This window comes from Salvelinus alpinus, chromosome 3 (genome assembly GCF_045679555.1).
Source record: "Salvelinus alpinus chromosome 3, SLU_Salpinus.1, whole genome shotgun sequence".
Classification (NCBI taxonomy): domain Eukaryota; kingdom Metazoa; phylum Chordata; class Actinopteri; order Salmoniformes; family Salmonidae; genus Salvelinus; species Salvelinus alpinus.
In genome coordinates this window covers 40,813,401-40,833,319 of record NC_092088.1, presented here as the reverse complement: position 1 = coordinate 40,833,319, position 19,919 = coordinate 40,813,401, and the positions used below count along the sequence as shown (strand labels likewise).

Here is a 19,919-nt window from a genome sequence, read left to right as displayed (position 1 = left end):
AGCCTGAAACGAAAATATATTCTTAAAGTACTTTACTTCCTCTTTCAAAATATCATTTGGTGAATCATGCGTGACTCCATCATTTGTAACAAGTTTTAATACGTTTTTTTTGGTAGCATTTCTATATTGAAGATTGAAAAAGAATTTGGTGCATTTTTCCCCATATTCCATCCAGTTAGCTTTATTTTTGTAATATATTACACTGGATCTTTCTTGAATAAGTTCCTCCATTTCTTTTTGTTTTTCCTCTAACTTATTCTGTGCCTCTATGGTACCGTTTTTATTGTTATCTAACTGTACTGTTAGTCCTTCAATTTCCTTTGTTAATATGGACTCTTTTGATCGAAATTGCTTTTGTTTTATAGATGAGTACTGAATTGCATGGCCTCTAAAGGCACACTTAAAAGTGTCCCATACAATATGGGGATCTGCTGTACCTATGTTATGTCTAAAAAAGTCAGTTATAAATTCTTCTGTCCTAGTTCTAAACAATTTATCATCTAGTAGGCTTTGATTAAATTTCCAATATCCTCGCCCACGTGGAAATTCTGTAAGAGTAATATATATGCCAATTATGTGATGGTCCGACCGCATTCTGTCCCCTATCAAACACTTTTTAACTTTTGGTGCCAGAGAGAATGATATAAGAAAGTAGTCAAGGCGACTAGCTTGATTAAGCCTCCGCCATGTATATCTCACTAGGTCAGGGTATTTAAGTCTCCATATATCCACTAATTCCAATATATCCATGACATTCCTGATTTCCTTAAGTGCCTGAGGGTGATAGTTTGTAGTGTGATTTCCTTTCCGGTCCATAGAGGTATTTAAGACCGTATTAAAATCTCCCACTATAATAATAGAGTCTAGTGTTGCTTGTAGAGTTGATACATTCTTATATATATTGTCAAAGAAGCTTGGATCATCATTATTCGGACCGTATAGGTTAATAAGCCATATATGTTTATTGTCCAATAACATATTTAAAATAATCCATCTACCTTGAGGATCTGTTTGGACAAGTTGCACATTTGGATCAAAGTTATTATTAATTAAAACCATCACCCCTTTTGAATTTCTTTGCCCATGGGAGAAATATATTTCGCCCCCCCAGTTCTTTTTCCACAAAACTTCATCTAAAACTGTTGAATGGGTTTCCTGTAAACAGTAGATATTATAATCCTTCTCTTTTAGCCAGGTAAATACTGATCGTCTTTTCTTATTATCTGCTAAGCCATTACAATTGTAACTGGCTATACTTATTTCACCACTTACCATAATGAGACACACCTTTCAATTATTTTTATCAAAATATATGTTTGTAAACGTCCTATTAAAAAGTAACATAATGATTGAGTGTCTATATAGTTGTACCATGACATTTGCATCTCCACTAAGCAAACCTCCAATTGGTCCCCACTATTCCACCCGCCAAAAGCCCCCATCTCGAGTTGGGTTGTCATCCCAATGCCCGGCAGACCACCCCCGACCCCCCGCATCGCACAGCCCCGGACCGACTGGGATCCATCCTTCGAAAAGTGCACACAGCACCATCCACCGAACCGAAGCAGATCCATTGCCAAATGCATTTCCATCGCCCTCACCTCGATTTTTATTACATATTGCTGTGAATCATCCTCTATAGTCCCTAACATCTTTTACTTCTTCCTTCGCAACAGTTGTGGGATACACACATACACCCACACACATTCAGCCCTTACCCCCACACAACCATAAGCTCACCCTCTCAACAATTGCACCATCCCAGAGCCCAACTCAAGATGGGTCATGATTTACAAATGTACTTGCAGTTGCAGCTGCATGAGAAGGCCTGCAAGACCGCGCAAAAAATGAGCATAAATGTAGAGATTTATTTACCATTGTCACATCCTAGATGATGAGGGTCAAATGTACACCTTCTTCCTGAAACACTCACAATACGGTCATCCATTTTGACCATGTTCCCAAGCCTCTCCATGCAGTCCGATTGGTTTCGTGCCACCAGGGCCACAATAATATACCCCCTCTCTGAATGTCCGAGTGTGACCCCCTCCCCATGGGTTACTGCAGCTAGTGTTGCCAGCACTGCCACTGCCTGGGTGGGGGCACCCCACCGGAATCCCCACCGGCTAGGTACAAGGTCATCAAGGTTCTCATTAGCAGCTTTGAGAATTTCCTTGTTTATTATGCTCTCCCTTTAGGGGGCTTTGGCTTTGCAGGACCAACCCTGCCAAGCAGGCTCAGAATCTTGAGGGGGCAGTGCTGCTCTTGGTCCCTGACCTCATTTTGGCTGCATACAGACCGCATACAGCATGCACATAAAACAGTTAGGGACTTCTCCTTAGTATCTGGGCTATTCATGTGGGTTTCTAGGGTATAGGGCCATGGACCGTACCATTAAAATAGGATTATAAATAATTAGATATAATTTATTTTAAAAATGTAGTTCCCCATGATAGGACAATAAATAAATAAGACATGTAATTCATTATAAAAGTATATCCATCATCTGAACAACATTGAAAGCCCTCTCATACCCGGCCCACAGCAATACACTGGCTCTGGGATATTCAACTATTTCATTACTCACTCACTCAACTTTTCAAACATAACAAATAAAAATAAACACACACCACACCATCCACACATACTGTGCCTTCTGTTTACTTAGTTTTTATCTTCACTATATAGAAATGATTCTGCCACCACCATGCTTTATCGTAGAAATGGTGCCAGGTTTCCTCCAGTCGTGACGCTAGGCATTCAGGCCAAATAGTTCAATCTTGGTTTCACCAGACCAGAGAATCTTGTTTATCATGGTCTGAGAATCATTTAGGTGCCTTTGGCAAACTCCAAGCGGGCTGTCATGTGCCTTTTACTGAGGAGTGGCTCCCGTCTGGCCACTCTACCATATGGCCACTCTACCATAAAGGCCTGATTGGTGGAGTGCTGCAGAGATGGTTGTCCTTCTGGAATGTTCTTCCATCTCTACAGAGGAACCTTAGAGCTCTGTCAGAGTGACCATTGGGTCACCTCCCTGACCAAGGCTCTTCTCCCCCGATTTCTCAGTTTGGCCGGGCGGCCAGCTCCAGGAATAATCTTGGTGGTTCCAAACTTCTTCCATTTAAGAATGATGGAGGCCAATGTGTTCTTGGGGACCTTCAATGTTGCAGAAATGTTTTGGTACCCTTCCCCAGATCTGTGCCTCGACACAATCCTGTCTCTGGGCTCTAAGGACAATTCCTTCGACCTCATGGCTTGGTTTTTGCTCTGACATGCACTGTCAACTGTGAGACCTTATATAGACAGGTGTGCGCCTTTCCAAATCATGTCCAATCAATTGAATTTACCACAGGTGGACTCCAATCAAGTTGTAGAAACATCTCAAGGATGATCAATGGAAACAGGATGCACCTGATCTCTATTTTGAGTCTCATAGCAAAGGGTCTGAATACTTATGGAAATAAGATAATTCTGTTTTACATTTTTTATAAACTTGCTAATATTTCAAAAACACTGTTATTGCTCTGTCATTATGGGGTATTGTGTGTAGATTGCTGAGTATTTTTGTTTATTTAGTCAATTTTAGAATAAGGCTGTAACTTAACAAAATGTGGAAAAAGTACAGGTTTCTGAATACTTTCATAAGGCACTGTATTTATATACAGTACCAGTTAGAAGTTTGGACACGCCTACTCATTCAAGGGTTTTTCTTTATTTTTTATTATTTTCGACATTCTAGAATAATAGTGTAGACATCAAAACTTTGAAGTAACTCATGTAGTAACCCAAGAAATGTTCAACAAATCAATTTTTTTTATATTTGAGATTGTTCAAAGTAGACAGCTTTGAATACTCTTGGCATTCTCTCAACCAGCTTGACCTGGAATTCTTTTCCAACAGTCTTGAAGGCGTTCCCACATATGTGCAAATCTGTCATCAAGGCAAGGGTGGCTACTTTGAAGAATCTAAAATACTTGTTGAAATTTTTTTGGTGACGTCATGATTCCATATGTGTTATTTCATAGTGTCAATGTCTTCACTATTATTCTACTATGTAGAACGCTGCTAAAGTCCCAACAGAGTGGAGGAGAGTAATCTCTGTGTAAGAGAGCAGCATCGACATTCCTCAAATCCCATTTCACAGTAGGAAATTGAATACTCCCAGGAGAAATAAAAAAACATGAGCTTTAATCCGACCAGACAGGTGAAGCATCCAGTGTGCAGCCAGCTATCACAACTGCACATTGAGGACATGACTGATGACACATGATTTCACCTGCACTCCCTTATTGCCTGTCGCTGGGGGATGAATACCTCTTCTGACTAAGCCTTGGGCTGGGGAAGAGGTCAGAATTGTACAGGGTCGTTCCACCTCAAAAAGCACCAGAAAAAGGATTTCAACACCCATCATCTTAGATTCTTCTGAAGTCATTTCTGTAGTTATTAACAGATCCGATTAGCATCCCTGAAACATTATTTTGTTGAAATATATTTTGATCTCTGAGGAATTAAAGTAATTGATTGTATCCAAATTGGCCATTTAAATTTATAGGATTGAGATAACATTCAATAATCATAGTACCTAACATTCGACTTCAACCAAACTTGTTCCTACCAATGAGTAAGATATAAGGAATCCCGCAAAAAAGATAAATGATCCACTCCTGGACACCCCACACCAATACCACCCGAACAACCAGTATACAGTATCAGTTCTCTATGTTTGACAAGTAGTATGAATCTGTGTCTTGGAGTATTGTTTCTCCATACTATGTAATGCACTCCCTGTGCATCTGGTGATGTTTGCCTGCAATATTTACCATAAAGTTGTGTACCAGGTTTTAACCACTAGATTTTGTATTTTGTTATGATCCCCATTAGCTACTGCTGAAGCAGTAGCTACTCTTCCTGGGGTCAACACAAAACATAAAACATGTATATCTTAGGATAGAACTATATACATTAACTGAACTATATAAATATACACACACTTTCATACATTTATTTTATGCCTTCATAATCATGGGATTCATAGACACTACTGTTAGCAGTTGATGTTATTCTTCAATAACACAGACCCCAAAGCAAATCAGGGGGAGAAAAATATATTTATTCAAAGAGAAGAAGTCATAGTTGTTATGCTGGGAAGTAGATGGCAGATGTTCATTCTTCCCTGTCCTCAATTGTTTCTCACATGAACAAAGAGACAGGATGTAGTTTATAACTCAACCCTAGCCTGTGGTTGACCAATTAGAATTCCTTGCAATAAAACTGGGCCAATGGCCAAATAACAAGTATCCCGTTTCAGGCTCAATGTATATACAATTCGGACCAATGAGAACTTGCCACATGTAGCTATGAGTCCTGGACTGAAATTCCTCCTGTGTCCCTGACCCATTACTCTTCAGTTCCCTATTACAGAAAAACAACCATTTCCATTGATCATTAATTCCCTCTTGACCTTTTGTCCTCGGCGTTGTGTATTTATCTTAAGATATTCTTACACTCCCCCCTAGACAATTTAAAAAAGAAATATACTTCAAATGTCTTTTTAGAAAACAATAGAAAACAGTATAAATAGACAGTTTAAAAACATTAGCAGTAAACATAAAATTATTCACATTAAACACCTTGCATTTCTATAAAACACAAAGGACATATTTTACTTGCTGTTGTAATAATAAATAGATTTCAAGCAAAGTTATAGAAAATAAGGTGTAATGATGATGACAGTAACGATTCCTACCACGTCCTGTATTAGGAGGAAACTCACAAAAAAAAATATTGTCTGCAAGACAATAATATTAAATTGTCCAATTGGCAAGGTATCTCATTCACAGAGTCCTATAAAAGTGACCAGCTCTTCCACACCGGTATCAGTCCCACAGTGATAACTATTCGAGTGTATGTTCTGACTGTCTGCTGGTAGTGAGGAATTCTTCCTCTGTTCCACTGGTTGATAAGGACGTCTCTAATGAACACTTCACAGGTGATCTTGTATCGTTTCAGGTACAGGTCTTGGGTCAAGAGATATTGCTGCAGCTTCAGACGGTAGATTCTCATAACCTGTAACGAAGGAAACAAAAAGTAACATGTCCTGGTTTCAAGAGAAATTGATATTTCACATGGATTTCCCTAAGTAAGCATGTCCCGATTTTCAGGAAAAAGTTGACATTCCACTTAGATATCCCTAATATGATGACTGCGGTGTACAACATAGAAGCTTATCAGGTTCTGATCATCTTACCATGCTTCTTCACCCGAGATTGCCTCCCCCGACTGCTAATCAATCAGTTCTTTATTCTCCAGGCTCCACTTTGTCATCAAAATGGACAACCTTGCAATGAGTGACATGTATCCATCGTGATTTTCCCTGGACGTTCACTGCTGACCTTGTTATGAGCAAAACTTGATAAGAACCTTCCCATTTTGGCCTTAATGTGTCTGTTACATATATTTTTTTACAATCACCCACTGTGGCACTATGTCATGTCCCCCCTCGGGAGTTATTCCCCATGCCTCTTTTACTTGTTTTTACTTGTCTGCTTCCCCTACTGCATTAGAAAGTTGTACGCAATAGTTAAGCATTGTGTCACTCATAAAGTGTACTTCTGCCTTTCTCAAATCTAACATGCCTGGTAGTGACATTGGTCGACCTGTGATGACCTCGAACGGACTCAACCCTGTGGTTTTGTTATGTGTTGCCCGTATACTACATAAGACGTAGGCAATGCATCCAAGGTGTATTTCCTAATCAGTTTAGGTGACAGAGGTGTTCTCTTAGCAGCCGCCTTGGCAGCTCTGTCAGCCAGGTCATTACCTTTACTCTCGTCTGTAAATATTTCTCCATTTGCTTTCATTCTCAAAATCGCAACTTGCCCAGGTAACTGGAGAGCATTCAGTAGAGCCATCACCTCTGGTCCATTCTTCACAGGAGCTCCCAGTGATGTCATGAATCCTCTGTTTTTCCATATTTTTTCCAAAATCATGGGTAATGCCGAAAGCATACCTTGAGACTGTGTAGATATTAGCTGTTTTCCTTCAGCCTGTTTGCATGCTTCTGTCAAAGCCACCAATTCCGCAACCTCTGTGCTGATGTTCCTGCGGGTAACGTGTCTGTCACTATCACATTGTCCATTGTAGTAACGTAAAAGCAGGCCTTCCTCACACCCCCCTCCACAATGCTTGAACCGTCTGTGTATAAGATAAACTCAAGGTTTTCCAACGGATGACTCTTAGTAAACCCCTCAGAGAGCTGATCCAAAACCAACTCACAACAGTCGTGTTCAAGTAATGTGGTATCTGGAGGAAGCATCAGAGTAGAGGGATTACATGGTGTGCCACGTTGCGTGATGATGTTAGGAGCCTCCCACACAGTTGACCACTTGTTCCAACGAGCAGCTGTGACCTTGGCAGCTTGATTCATTGTCAAAAGAGTATGAACAGCATGTGGACACTTGATGGTAAGATGTTGGTCGAGAACAAGCAATGGCACCTTTGACACAGCGACGTAAGTAGCCTTCAAAGCTCTGAGACAGGGACCCCATCCCAACGCCACATCATCCAGTTTCTTCGAATAGTAGCCTACAGGTTTCTCTTCTGCTGAACGAGCAATGTTGTTGCTTTCACTCGGAACCTGCACAAATCTGATAACAGCCGGTTTCTTATGTTGAGTGATGTTTCTGTCCAGTCGTGACAGCCTATCGATGATGTCACCGTAGTTTTGTCTCTCCCAGTCAGTAGTTGTGGAAACAAAAGTTTTGTGCAAATCATTGTTTATGGATTGCATCAACTGATGTGTGATTGCCCTATTTTTGGAGGAGTTGAGTGCATCTTCATCTTCCATCTCTAAACCTTTCTTCAAATTCAACAAACGACTCTTTCAGTTTTTGGACACTTTTGGTTATCTCTCCCCAATTGGTGGTTGCCTTGGTCAGACCCTTAAGGAAAACCTGTATGGCTCTCCATCCATCGGCCACATCTTGCTCTTCACCACCCACAGCTCTATCAACCTTAACTTCAAGTACGCCATGCTCACGATTGTTCAAAACAAAGGCTAACAACTGTAACCCATCATATGGATGTAGATTGTAGAGTTTCTTCTATCGCTTTAAATAATCCCACGTCTTCATACCCATGTCTCGTGGATGCTTCAAAGTCTTTGACCATTCATACAACTGTTTTGGAGATGCTGATTTATGTGTGATTACTGTCACCAGGGATTTGTCTTTACTCCCTTTAACAGCCTGTGTTCTTGTTGGTCTAAGACATTGTTCGTCACTGCTGTCAGAATCTGTTGACTCAAAGCCAGGCCGTGCTGACCAGATGCTTGAAACCCAATCTGCCTTGCGCAACTCAACCTGCGGGTAGATTGAGGGAACAAAGGGCCCACAGGTGGGGGCCAAGTATGCCGCCCTTGCCTCCTGTAAATGTTGAATTTCGCCTTTTAAGGTTCTGTTCACCTTAAACGTGAACAGAAGTTCACATCTGTTCATCAAGAACCCTCAAACTCTCTGTATCTCTCTGCAGTGTCCTATCAGGATTATCAAGAAATAATTTCTCATCTCGTTTTCTTACATCGGCTAATACAGTTAAAGACCATCGTGTCTTTGTTAATGAGTTAGACATTCTCTGTATTTTTCCCCAAGCTTTGTGTATATCAGACTGATTCCATATTCTATCTTTGTCAACAATGACAGAATATTTCTTTATTATCTCTTGCATACACTTCTCTGCTTTGGAATGGTTCTTCATATCACTATCTAGAACTGCAGCTGTCCCATCCTTTTCCAGAGTGGTTCTCACTTAAAAATGATATTACATTAACTTCAAAATATGTATTATATATATCTATATGTTTATATATTTATTTAAGATATACAGTGGGGAGAACAAGTATTTGATACACTGCCGATTTTGCAGGTTTTCCTACTTACAAAGCATGTAGAGGTCTGTCATTTTTATCATAGGTACACTTCAACTGTGAGAGACGGAATCTAAAACAAAAATCCAGAAAATCACATTGTATGATTTTTAAATAATTAATTTGCATTTTATTGCATGACATAAGTATTTGATCACCTACCAACCAGTAAGAATTCCGGCTCTCACAGACCTGTTAGTTTTTCTTTAAGAAGCCCTCCTGTTCTCCACTCATTACCTGTATTAACTGCACCTGTTTGAACTCGTTACCTGTATAAAAGACACCTGTCCACACACTCAATCAAACAGATTCCAACCTCTCCACAATGGCCAAGACCAGAGAGCTGTGTAAGGACATCAGGGATAAAATTGTAGACCTGCACAAGGCTGGGATGGGCTACAGGACAATAGGCAAGCAGCTTGGTGAGAAGGAAACAACTGTTGGCGCAATTATTAGAAAATGGAAGAAGTTCAAGATGACGGTCAATCACCCTCGGTCTGGGGCTCCATGCAAGATTTCACCTCGTGGGGCATCAATGATCATGAGGAAGGTGAGGGATCAGCCCAGAACTACACGGCAGGACCTGGTCAATGACCTGAAGAGAGCTGGGACCACAGTCTCAAAGAAAACCATTAGTAACACACTACGCCGTCATGGATTAAAATCCTGCAGCGCACGCAAGGTCCCCCTGCTTAAGCCAGTGCATGTCCAGGCCTGTCTGAAGTTTGCCAATGACCATCTGGATGATCCAGAGGAGGAATGGGAGAAGGTCATGTGGTCTGATGAGACAAAAATAGAGCTTTTTGGTCTAACTCCACTCGCCGTGTTTGGAGGAAGAAGAAGTATGAGTACAACCCCAAGAACACCATCCCAACCGTGAAGCATGGAGGTGGAAACATCATTCTTTGGGGATGCTTTTCTGCAAAGGGGACAGGACGACTGCACCGTATTGAGGGGAGGATGGATGGGGCCATGTATCGCGAGATCTTGGCCAACAACCTCCTTCCCTCAGTAAGAGCATTGAAGATGGGTCGTGGCTGGGTCTTCCAGCATGACAACGACACGAAGCACACAGCCATGGCAACTAAGGAGTGGCTCCGTAAGAAGCATCTCAAGGTCCTGGAGTGGCCTAGCCAGTCTCCAGACCTGAACCCAATAGAAAATCTTTGGAGGGAGCTGAAAGTCCGTATTGCCCAGCGACAGCCCCGAAACCTGAAGGATCTGGAGAAGATCTGTAGGGAGGAGTGGGCCAAAATCCCTGCTGCAGTGTGTGCAAACCTAGTCAAGAACTACAGGAAACGTATGATCTCTGTAATTGCAAACAAAGGTTTCTGTACCAAATATTAAGTTCTGCTTTTCTGATGTATCAAATACTTATGTCATGCAATAAAATGCAAATTAATTACTTAAAAATCATACAATGTGACTTTCTGGATTTTTGTTTTAGATTCCGTCTCTCACAGTTGAAGTGTACCTATGATAAAAATTACAGACCTCTACATGCTTTGTAAGTAGGAAAACCTGCAAAATCGGCAGTGTATCAAATACTTGTTCTCCCCACTGTATATATATATATATATATATATATATATATATATATATATATATATATATATATTTAAAACCCATTGAGGACTCTAACCTCTTATCTTATAGAATACATTTCTGAATATATGTTTCTGTAGGGCCTGGTTACCCATAAAAACTTGTGTTCACTTCAAAAGCTTCTACAAGGCTTATTACCCTAAATTCCTCCTCAACTTGCAACTCACCTCTATGCAACAAGAAGGTTTCACACCCTTAATCAACTATGGCTTATTTTAACTGATAGGGTTTTTACAAAGGGGTAAAACCTTTAACAGAACAAAGGACTAACCTTCAACAAAAGGACTCAAACGTTATACATATACATATCACTCATTCCATGCAATTATTTTAACCTGATTTGTTATTTCAGATGATATAGGTTTAGACTCACACAGCAATATGTTAGCAGTCAGGAGATTAAGAGGTGACTCCCCTGAAGTGGGTTGAGTTTTTTCTTGTTGTTGGTCAAGACCAATTCAGCCGGTTCACGGTACAAAGTGTTAGCAGTTAATGTTATTTTACAATAACACAGACCCCAAAGCAAATCAGGGGGAGAAAAATATATTTATTCAAAGAGAAGAAATCATAGTTGTTATGCTGGGAAGTAGATGGCAGATGTTCATTCTTCCCTGTTCTCAATGTTTCTCCTCTGAACAAGGAGACAGGATGTAGTTTATAACCCAACCCTAGCCTGTGGTTGACCAATTAGAATTCCTAGCAATAAAACTGGGCCAATGGCCAAATAACAAGTATCCCGTTTCAGGCTTAATGTATAGACAATTCGGACCAATGAGAACTTGCCACATGAGTCCTGGACTGAAATTCCTCCTGTGTCCCTGACCCATTACTCTTCAGTTCCCCATTACAGAAAAACAACTATTTCCATTGATCATTAATTCCCTCTTGACCTTAAGTCCTCTGCGTTGTGTATTCATCTTAAAATATTCTTACACTACTGAATGCAAGTACAACACACAAAAACAAAAAGTGAAATGCAATAACAAGGAGGTGCGTTGCAAATAGGCTGGCACTTTGCTAAATTTCCCTGACGTGAATATAGCAACCTTGTTTCGCTAAATTCCCCTGACTGTAATAAAGCTACCTTGTTTCTATAGTTACCGCCGGTAATGGGTATCCTGGGGTAAAGTATAGACTTTTTAGAGTTACCACCTGCAATGGGTTTCCTGGGTAAACTTGTCATCTCTTAAACGTGTAGGCCTTTTGTTACAGTTACCACCTGCAAAGGGTTTCATTAGGTAAAATGCAACATTCATGAATACACATTCAAAAAACAGGCCTTGAATCTTGAGACTTGTTACAGTCTATCACCCTTAACAGGTTAGATGAGATATAGTGTCATGTGTTACAATCTAAGACCCACGAAGGGTTAGCTGAGGTATAGTTAATGGGTTGCAGTCTACCACCCACAAAGCGTTATCTGAGTTATTGTGCTAGGCTTTGAGGCTTTCACCTCAGCCACCATGATCAGTTAACAGACATGAATGCTGCAACCTTGAATTGTGTGGAGTTTCCTCCCTCTAAAGTTTCAACTTAATGGGTTCCTCCTTAACAACTTCTCTTGCATTTCCATATTCCTTCCCCTACTCAACATTCACACCCAGCAGCGTCCACCAGTCACACACATATCACCACATACCACAGGAGGTTGGTGGCATCTTAATTGGGGAGGACAAGCTCCTGGTAATGGCTGGAGTGGAATTAGTGAAATGGTATCAAATACATCAAACACATGGTTTGATGCTATTCCATTCGCTCCGTTCCAGACATTATTATGAGACGTCCTCCCCTCAGCGGCCTCCACTGCTACATACTCAACTCAACTACAGAACTACATACACTATATATACTATATACTGTATATATACTTTACACCTGTCAGCTCGTTGCTAACAGATGTATAAAATCGAGCACACAGCCATGCAATCTCCATAGACAACCATTGACAGTAGAATGGCCTTACTGAAGAGCTCAGTGACTCAACGTGGCACCGCCATAGGATGCCACCTTTCCAACAAGTCAGTTCATCAGATTTCTGCCCTTCTAGAGCTGCCCCGGTAAAATGTAAGTGCTGTTATTATGAAGTGGAAACATCTAGGAGTAACAACAGCTCAGCCGCTAAGTCGTAGGCCGCACAAGCTAACCTAGAGTGCTGAAGCGGGTACTGCGTAAAAATCGTCTGTCCTCGGTTGCAAAACTCACTACCGAGTTCCAAACTGCCTCTGGAAGCAACGTCAGCACTAGAACTGCTCATCAGGAGCTTCATGAAATGTGTTTCAATGGCCGAGCAGCCGCACACAAGCCTGAGATCACTATGCGCAATGCCAAGCGTCGGCTGGAGTGGTGTAAAGCTTGTCGCCATTGGACTCTGGAGCAGTGGAAACACGTTCTCTTGAGTGATGAATTACGCTTCACCATCTGTCAGTCCGACGGACGAATCTGGGTTTGGCGGATGCATAGTGGCAACTGTAAAGTTTGGTGGAGGAGGAATAATGGTCTGGGGTTGTTTTTCATGGTTCAGGCTTGGCCCCTTAGTTCCAGTGAAGGGAAATCTTAATGCTAGAGAATACAATGACATTCTAGACAATTCTGTGCTTCCAACTTTGTGGCAACAGTTTGGGGAAGGTCCTTTCCTGCTTCATCATGACAATGCCCCTCGTGCACAAAGCGAGGTCCATACAGAAATGGTTTGTCGAGATCGGTGGGGAAGAATTTGACTGGCCTGCAAGCCCTGACCTCAACTCCATCGAACACCTTTGGGATAAATTGGAACGTCGACTGCAAGCCATGCCTAATCGCCCAACATCAGTGCCCAACCTCACTAATGCTCTTGTGTCAAGTCCCCGCCGCAATGTTCCAACATTTAGTGGAAAGCCTTCCCAAAAGAGTGGAGGCTGTTATAGCATCAAAGGGGGGACCAATTCCATATTAATGCCCATGATTTTGGAATGAGATATTCGATGAGCAGGTGTCCACATACTTTTGGTGATGTAGTGTATTTAGGTCAGAGGCATTGTGTAATGTGCTGTTTTATTAGTTGTTGTTTTTAAAGCAAATTTAGCTGCTTGCATAAGTGATTTGAGATGGCAGTTCCATGCTCTATACAGTATATAACTGTGCGTTGCCTTGAATTCGTTTTTGGCTTTAGGGATTGTGAAGAGAATTCTGGTTGCACGTCTCAGTGTTTTCCTTTAGCGCCGGCTGTCGGCTAACCAGCTGTTTACAGAGGGCTACATTTTCCACTTCATATTATCTAGATTACTTTTCATTTAATAGTTTAAATTTGCTCCTCCGTCGAGCTCTCTCCCACTAGAAGGAACGATATGCATGTTCTAGTGATCTATTGATAGGATAGGCACCTGTCAGTCACAAAGTGAGCGATGACAGGGAAATGCAGCAGAGAGGAAGAGGCGAGCGAGAGGTTTCACTCTCGCCAAAATGTGTCAATTTGTTTCTATAGGCTAATTTTGGATTTAAGCTTATTGCCTGCCTTCCCGCCTTTGGGACAATGACTCTCATTGTTAGGCCGGAGACATAAGCATCCCTTCATTACATACAGATCTCTGGTTGCAGTCGAATTTCTTTACATGGAGGAGCGGTAGAGAGCATGATGCTCATGAATTTGCGCATGCCATGTAATGTAAAGTAGTGACGACATGTCGAAATCCCTGACTTAGTCTAATTATTGTTTTCTGACACCTTCATTTATTTTCTTTCGTGTGTTTTACATAGCCAGCCATGCGGAGTCATGGTGCATATTAGGCTATTTACTGTGCGTTGATTGACAACTGAACAGCAAATGTTGACTAGTTTACTAGCTGACATAATAAAATCGATCTCCTATATCCCATTTTCATTCATAAATCATGTAACGTGGTTATATGTCCATGGTATCGCATCGGGACAAGTAAACCAAAAGATTTCCTAGGTCGCTGGATTTCGGGGCTTGCCAGACAGTGATGCTATAGTGAATGACTCTTGCCTCGTCAGTCAGTGTAGTCTACCGAATGGCATCGGTGAGAGAGCTGTTCATTTGGCTCCCTAATTTGCATAGGCTACCTAGGCTTTTTGCCGATTATCTGCAGATAAATTATGAAAACATTTGATGAAGATGGTGAATCATCACTGCAGGAACAATAGGTAGTGGAGAGCCTCATTCTAGTCCAAAGATAATTACACTCCTAACGAAATCCAGGCATTAAAACAGAATTCAACAATATTCAAAAATGTATTGACCTTAGTAGGTAATCAACTGAAATGTCTTGAAAATTAATTAATTTGCCAAAGTTTATTATAAGATGTGAACAGAAAGCATCAGTGATTCATATTTCCTGTAACTTTCTGAAGAGACAACTAGAATGCCCCTTTCTGTGTGTGTGCAGTGTGCGCACTGTTAGCAATGATGCTAATGAAAAAAGTATTGTTGTAGATGGACGTTTTCCCAAAAACCTTCTCAATTAAATGTTAACTACAAAGTAGCCTATGCTTATCTGACAGAATGATAAAATGATTAGTTTCATCAATCCAGTGGGTATTTGTTTTGCAAACTATACCATCACATTTGCATGACAAAACCCAGCTAAACAACAGCGTCTTGCTAGGCGGTCTTGAACTAAAGGGTAACTACACCTAAAATCTACATTTCTCCGATTTTTCCCAGACCTCAAAAGTGGTCTCCTGATGTGGTTTAAAGGGAAACTTCAGGATTTTGTTAATGAAGCCATTTATCTACTTCCCCAGGGTCAGATGAACTCATCAAATCACATCAAATGTATTTATATAGCCCTTCTTACATCATCTGATATCTCAAAGTGCTGTACAGAAACCCAGCCTAAAACCCCAAGCAGCAAACAATGCAGGTGTAGAAGCACGGTGGCTAGGAAAAACTCCCTAGAAAGGCCAAAACCTAGGAAGAAACCTATTAAAGAAACTATTATTAGGTACTGTTAATGGCCCTCTCATGAATATATGTTTTATATGACCGTCCACTTAACCATTGATGTTCAACAGGTTGCAGCTTGCCATGAGGTGTAATGGATCATGATGAACTGATATCAAAACCGTCAGGCAAAATTACGTTCAATGACAAGAACAACCAAGTCCCAAATGTCTAACTTTTAATGGTAGAGGAAAATACATTTTCCTGCAATGGTTGCTGTAAAGTGGATTGAGCACTGTGTTCAAAAATGCCTGCCAAAATGGGTTAAACTCAAGTACATAAATCAATGTTAAACATTAAAAACTCCAGAAGAAGGGATGTAATTCTGCACTAGACATGGTTTGAAACACCAAAATATTGTTTGTAACCTTTTCCAGTAGTGCTCCCGGTCCTTGGCAAGGTGTTTCAAAACACTTGATTAAGTGGTATTACACCACCATGTTCAAAACATTTCAGGATGATGTGTTTCAATACTCCAGCAAAGTTAAGGTTTTGTTTCTTTCGGGTTGGTGGCAGCTCAGTTGCCACTGGTTTTGGTGTTACAAAGCACATTTTAACAGTGTATACCCAATAGATCTCGTGGGCATGATGTTTAACGTCTAAAAAGTCTAAGCCTTTGGGCAAAAAAGACAGTCCAAAAATAAATAATAAGGAATAAGGTTTTGAAGTGTCCGTCCTATATCTGAGATACAATATAAGAAAGCTCATGAAAAATAAAAAAGCACATATTTAACCTTTTTTTGTTGGCACTAAACTACCTCCATACTTCCATTCATTTGTATGGGTAACCTTCAGATGAGTCCCATGACACTTGCGGGGGTCCGTAGAGTGGTCATATTAGTTAGTAGGCCAAACCGTTCGGACGCTACAGATGTTTTCGTGAGGAGAAACATTTTCAGGATGTCACCTGGTCTGACAAACAGCACTGTACCTCTGCCACTTTTCAGCACAGATGAAGGCCGACATAGACGGATGTGGTGGACTGAGACACAGCCCAAGCAAAAAAACTGATATCTCTAGTTTAAACTGACGGATTTTGATGGGGACTTTTGTATTATTTTAATTAGATTGATGCACCGGTGCATCAATAGCTTACTGTGTGACAGTAAGTGGGCATGTGTTACGCGAAATGAATAATTATCTGTGGTGAAACTAAGCTCCCGTCTCATCAAATCCTATTTCGCTCGGGTGATTTGAACATGGTCTTGAATGGGAAATTAAATTCCCACTTCCACCCCATGTGTACATACTACAGTACATGTATCCCATTCCTCTTGCTGTAGAGTGGGATCGGGATGTTGTGCCATGTGCCACAGGGATTGTTGTTACCAGAGGAGACGGAAGAAGGGGCGAGTGGGATTGCCTTGAAAAGATGGAGAGAGTGTTTTTTATGGGAGTGTGCTGCTGTGGAGGGGAGGGATGGGAAGAGGGAGAGGGGCCGTGGAGAGCGTTACTCAGTTCTCTGCAGGGGCTGTGGTGGGCTGAATTAATCTGTTGTGAAATGCGTGAGCGTTGCCTCAGCTGACGCAGGCCTCATCTCTGTGTGAACAGCAGAGGTGGGAGGAAAGGGGATGGGAGGGATGGGACACCAGAGGGCACAGAAACAAGATCTGAAAAGGCAGATTCCCCACTGCAATGCATCACCATCCACGTAACCCCCACCCCTTCTCTACACCCACACATCTAACATCAAACCACCATTAGCTACACCAGCCACAAGGCTATATGTCCCACTGTGGCACTAGTCGTTGAGAACCACTTCACTGGCCTCAGGTGTGATTTGGTATTTCAAATAAAAACGTAATTATCTGTAAACAACAGGTGTAGACTAACAGTGAAATTCTTTCTTTCAGTCCATTCCCAACAATGCAGAAATTACCATAAAAAAATAAACAAAAAGAATACTAGTAAAAAAATGTGACATGAGGAATAAATACACAATGAGAAATGATAGCTTGCCGATATACGTGGGGTACCAGTACTGAGTCGATGTACAGGGGTATGAGGACATTGAGGTAGATATGTAGATATACAGTAGGTAGGGGTAAAGGATAGATAATAGACAGTAGCAACAGCATATGTGGTGAGTGTTTAAGTGTGTGTGTGTGTGTGTGTGTGTGTGTGTGTGTGTGTGTGTGTGTGTGTGTGTGTGTGTGTGTGTGTGTGTGTGTGTGTGTGTGTGTGTGTGTGTGTGTGTGTGTGTGTGTGTGTGTGTGTGTGTGTGTGTGTGTGTGTGTGTGTGTGTGTGTGTGTGTGTGTGTGTGTGTGCGTGCAGTGTTGGAAAAAGTATCCAATTGTCATACTTGAGTAAAAGAAAAGATACCTTGATAGAATGACTCAAGTAAAGGTTAGTCGCCCAGTAAAGTACTACTTTAGTAAAAGTCTAAAGCATTTGGTTTTGAACATACTTAGGTATCAAAAGTAAATGTAATTGCTAAAATATACTGAAGTATCAAAAGCAAAAGTAAAAGCACACATTTCAAATTCCTTATATTAAGCAAACCAGACAGCACCATTTTAAATGTATTTTTAATTTACGGATAGCCAGGGGCACACTCCAACATTCATACACAATTTACAAACAAAGCATTTGTGTTAAGTGAGTCCACCAGGTCAGAGGCAGTAGAGATGAGCAGGGATGTTCTCTTGATATGTGAATTGGACCATTTTCCTGTCCTGATAAGCATTCAAAATCATTTTCTTTAGGAATGTGGTGAAGTAAAATTAAAAGTTGTCCAACATATAAATAGTAAAGTACAGATACCCCGAAAAATGACTTAAGTAGTACCTTAAAATATGTTTACTTCAGTACTTTACCCCACTGTAAGTGTGTGTGTGTACAGTATGTGTTGGAGTGTCAGTGTAAGTATGTGTGAGTGTGTGAGTAGAGTCTAGTGTGTGTGCATAGAGTAAAAAAGAGTTCAAAAAGGGTCAATGCAGATAGTCCAGGTAGCTATTTGGTGAACTATTTATTTGGTTAACAGGTAGTTCACCCCCGTGATGTACTGGGCCGTACGCACTACCATTCAGTAACGCCTTGTGGTCAGATGCCAAGTAGTTGCCATGTCTAGCGGTAATGCAGCCAGTCAAGATGATCTCAATTGTGCAGCTGTACAACTTTTTGAGGATCTGAGGGCCCGTGCCAAATCTTTTAAGCCTCCTGAGGGGGGAAGAGGCACTGTCATGCCCTCTTCGCGACTGTTGATGTGTTTGGACCATGATAGGTCTTTAGCGATGTGGACATCGAGGTGGCCCGCCAGGAAGTCCAGGATCCAGTTGCAGAGGGAGGTGTTCAGTTCCAGGGACCTTAGCTTAGTGATGAGCTTGGACGGCACTATGGTGTTGAATGCTGAGCTGTAGTCTTTGAACAGCATTCTCACGTACACTACCGTTCAAAATGCCGGGGTCACTTAGAAATGTCCTTCTTTTTGAAAGATAAGGTAATTTTTTGTCCATTAAAATAACATCAAATTGATCCAAAATAGAGTGTCGACACTGTTAATGTTGTAAATGACTATTATAGCTGGAAATGGCTGATTTTGTTATGGAATATCTACATAGGCGTACAGAGGCACATTATCAGCAACCATCACTCCTATCACCATCACTCCTGTCAGTCTATTCTTGTTCTGAGAAATGAAGGCTATTCCATGTGAGAAATTGCCAAGAAACTGAAGATCTCGTACAACGCTGTGTACTACTTCACAGGGCAGCACAAACTGGCTCTCACCAGAATAGAAAGAGGAGTGGGAGGCCCCGGTGCACAACTGAGCAAGATGACAAGTACATTAGAGTGTCTAGTTTGAGAAACAATAGTCATTTACAACATTAACAGTGTCTACACTGTATTTCTGATCAATTTGATGTTATTTTAATGGACAAAAAATGTGCTTTTCTTTCAAAAAAGGACATTTCTATGTTACCCCAAAGTTTAGAACGGTGGTGTATTTGTTCCTTTTGTCCAAGTCAGAAAGGGCAGTGTGGAGTGCAATAGAGATTGAGTCATCTGTGGATCTGTTTGGACTGTATGCAAATTGGAGTGGATCCATGGTTTCTTGAATGATGGTGTTGATGTGATTAATGAGCAGCCTTTCAAAGCATTTCATGGCTGCAGACGTGAGTGCAATGGGGCGGTAGTCATTTAGACAAGTTACCTTGGTGTTCTTGGGCACAGGGACAATGGTGGTCTGCTTGAAACATGTCAGTATTACAGAAACAGTCAGGGAGAGATTGAAAATGTACGTGAAGACACTTGCCAGCTGGTCAGCGCATGCTCAGAGTATGCGTCCTGACAATCTATCTGGCCCTACAGCCTTGTGAATGTTAACCTGTTTAAAGTGGAATTGACAGCATTTGAACTACTTAGCAGATACAAAATAGACAATCATAATATCAGTCAAAAATATCAAATTCCCAGTTACCCGGTTACAAAACCAATTGTATAAGAGGTTT

At 41.1% G+C, this 19,919-nt stretch overlaps 1 protein-coding gene across 1 annotated transcript in view; it reads left to right on the top strand.

The window, feature by feature from the left end:
- The window catches only part of LOC139570723 (gamma-aminobutyric acid receptor subunit pi-like), a 120,848-nt gene that overhangs the window by 74,697 nt on the left and 26,232 nt on the right, over positions 1–19,919 (top strand). The window lies entirely within an intron of this gene.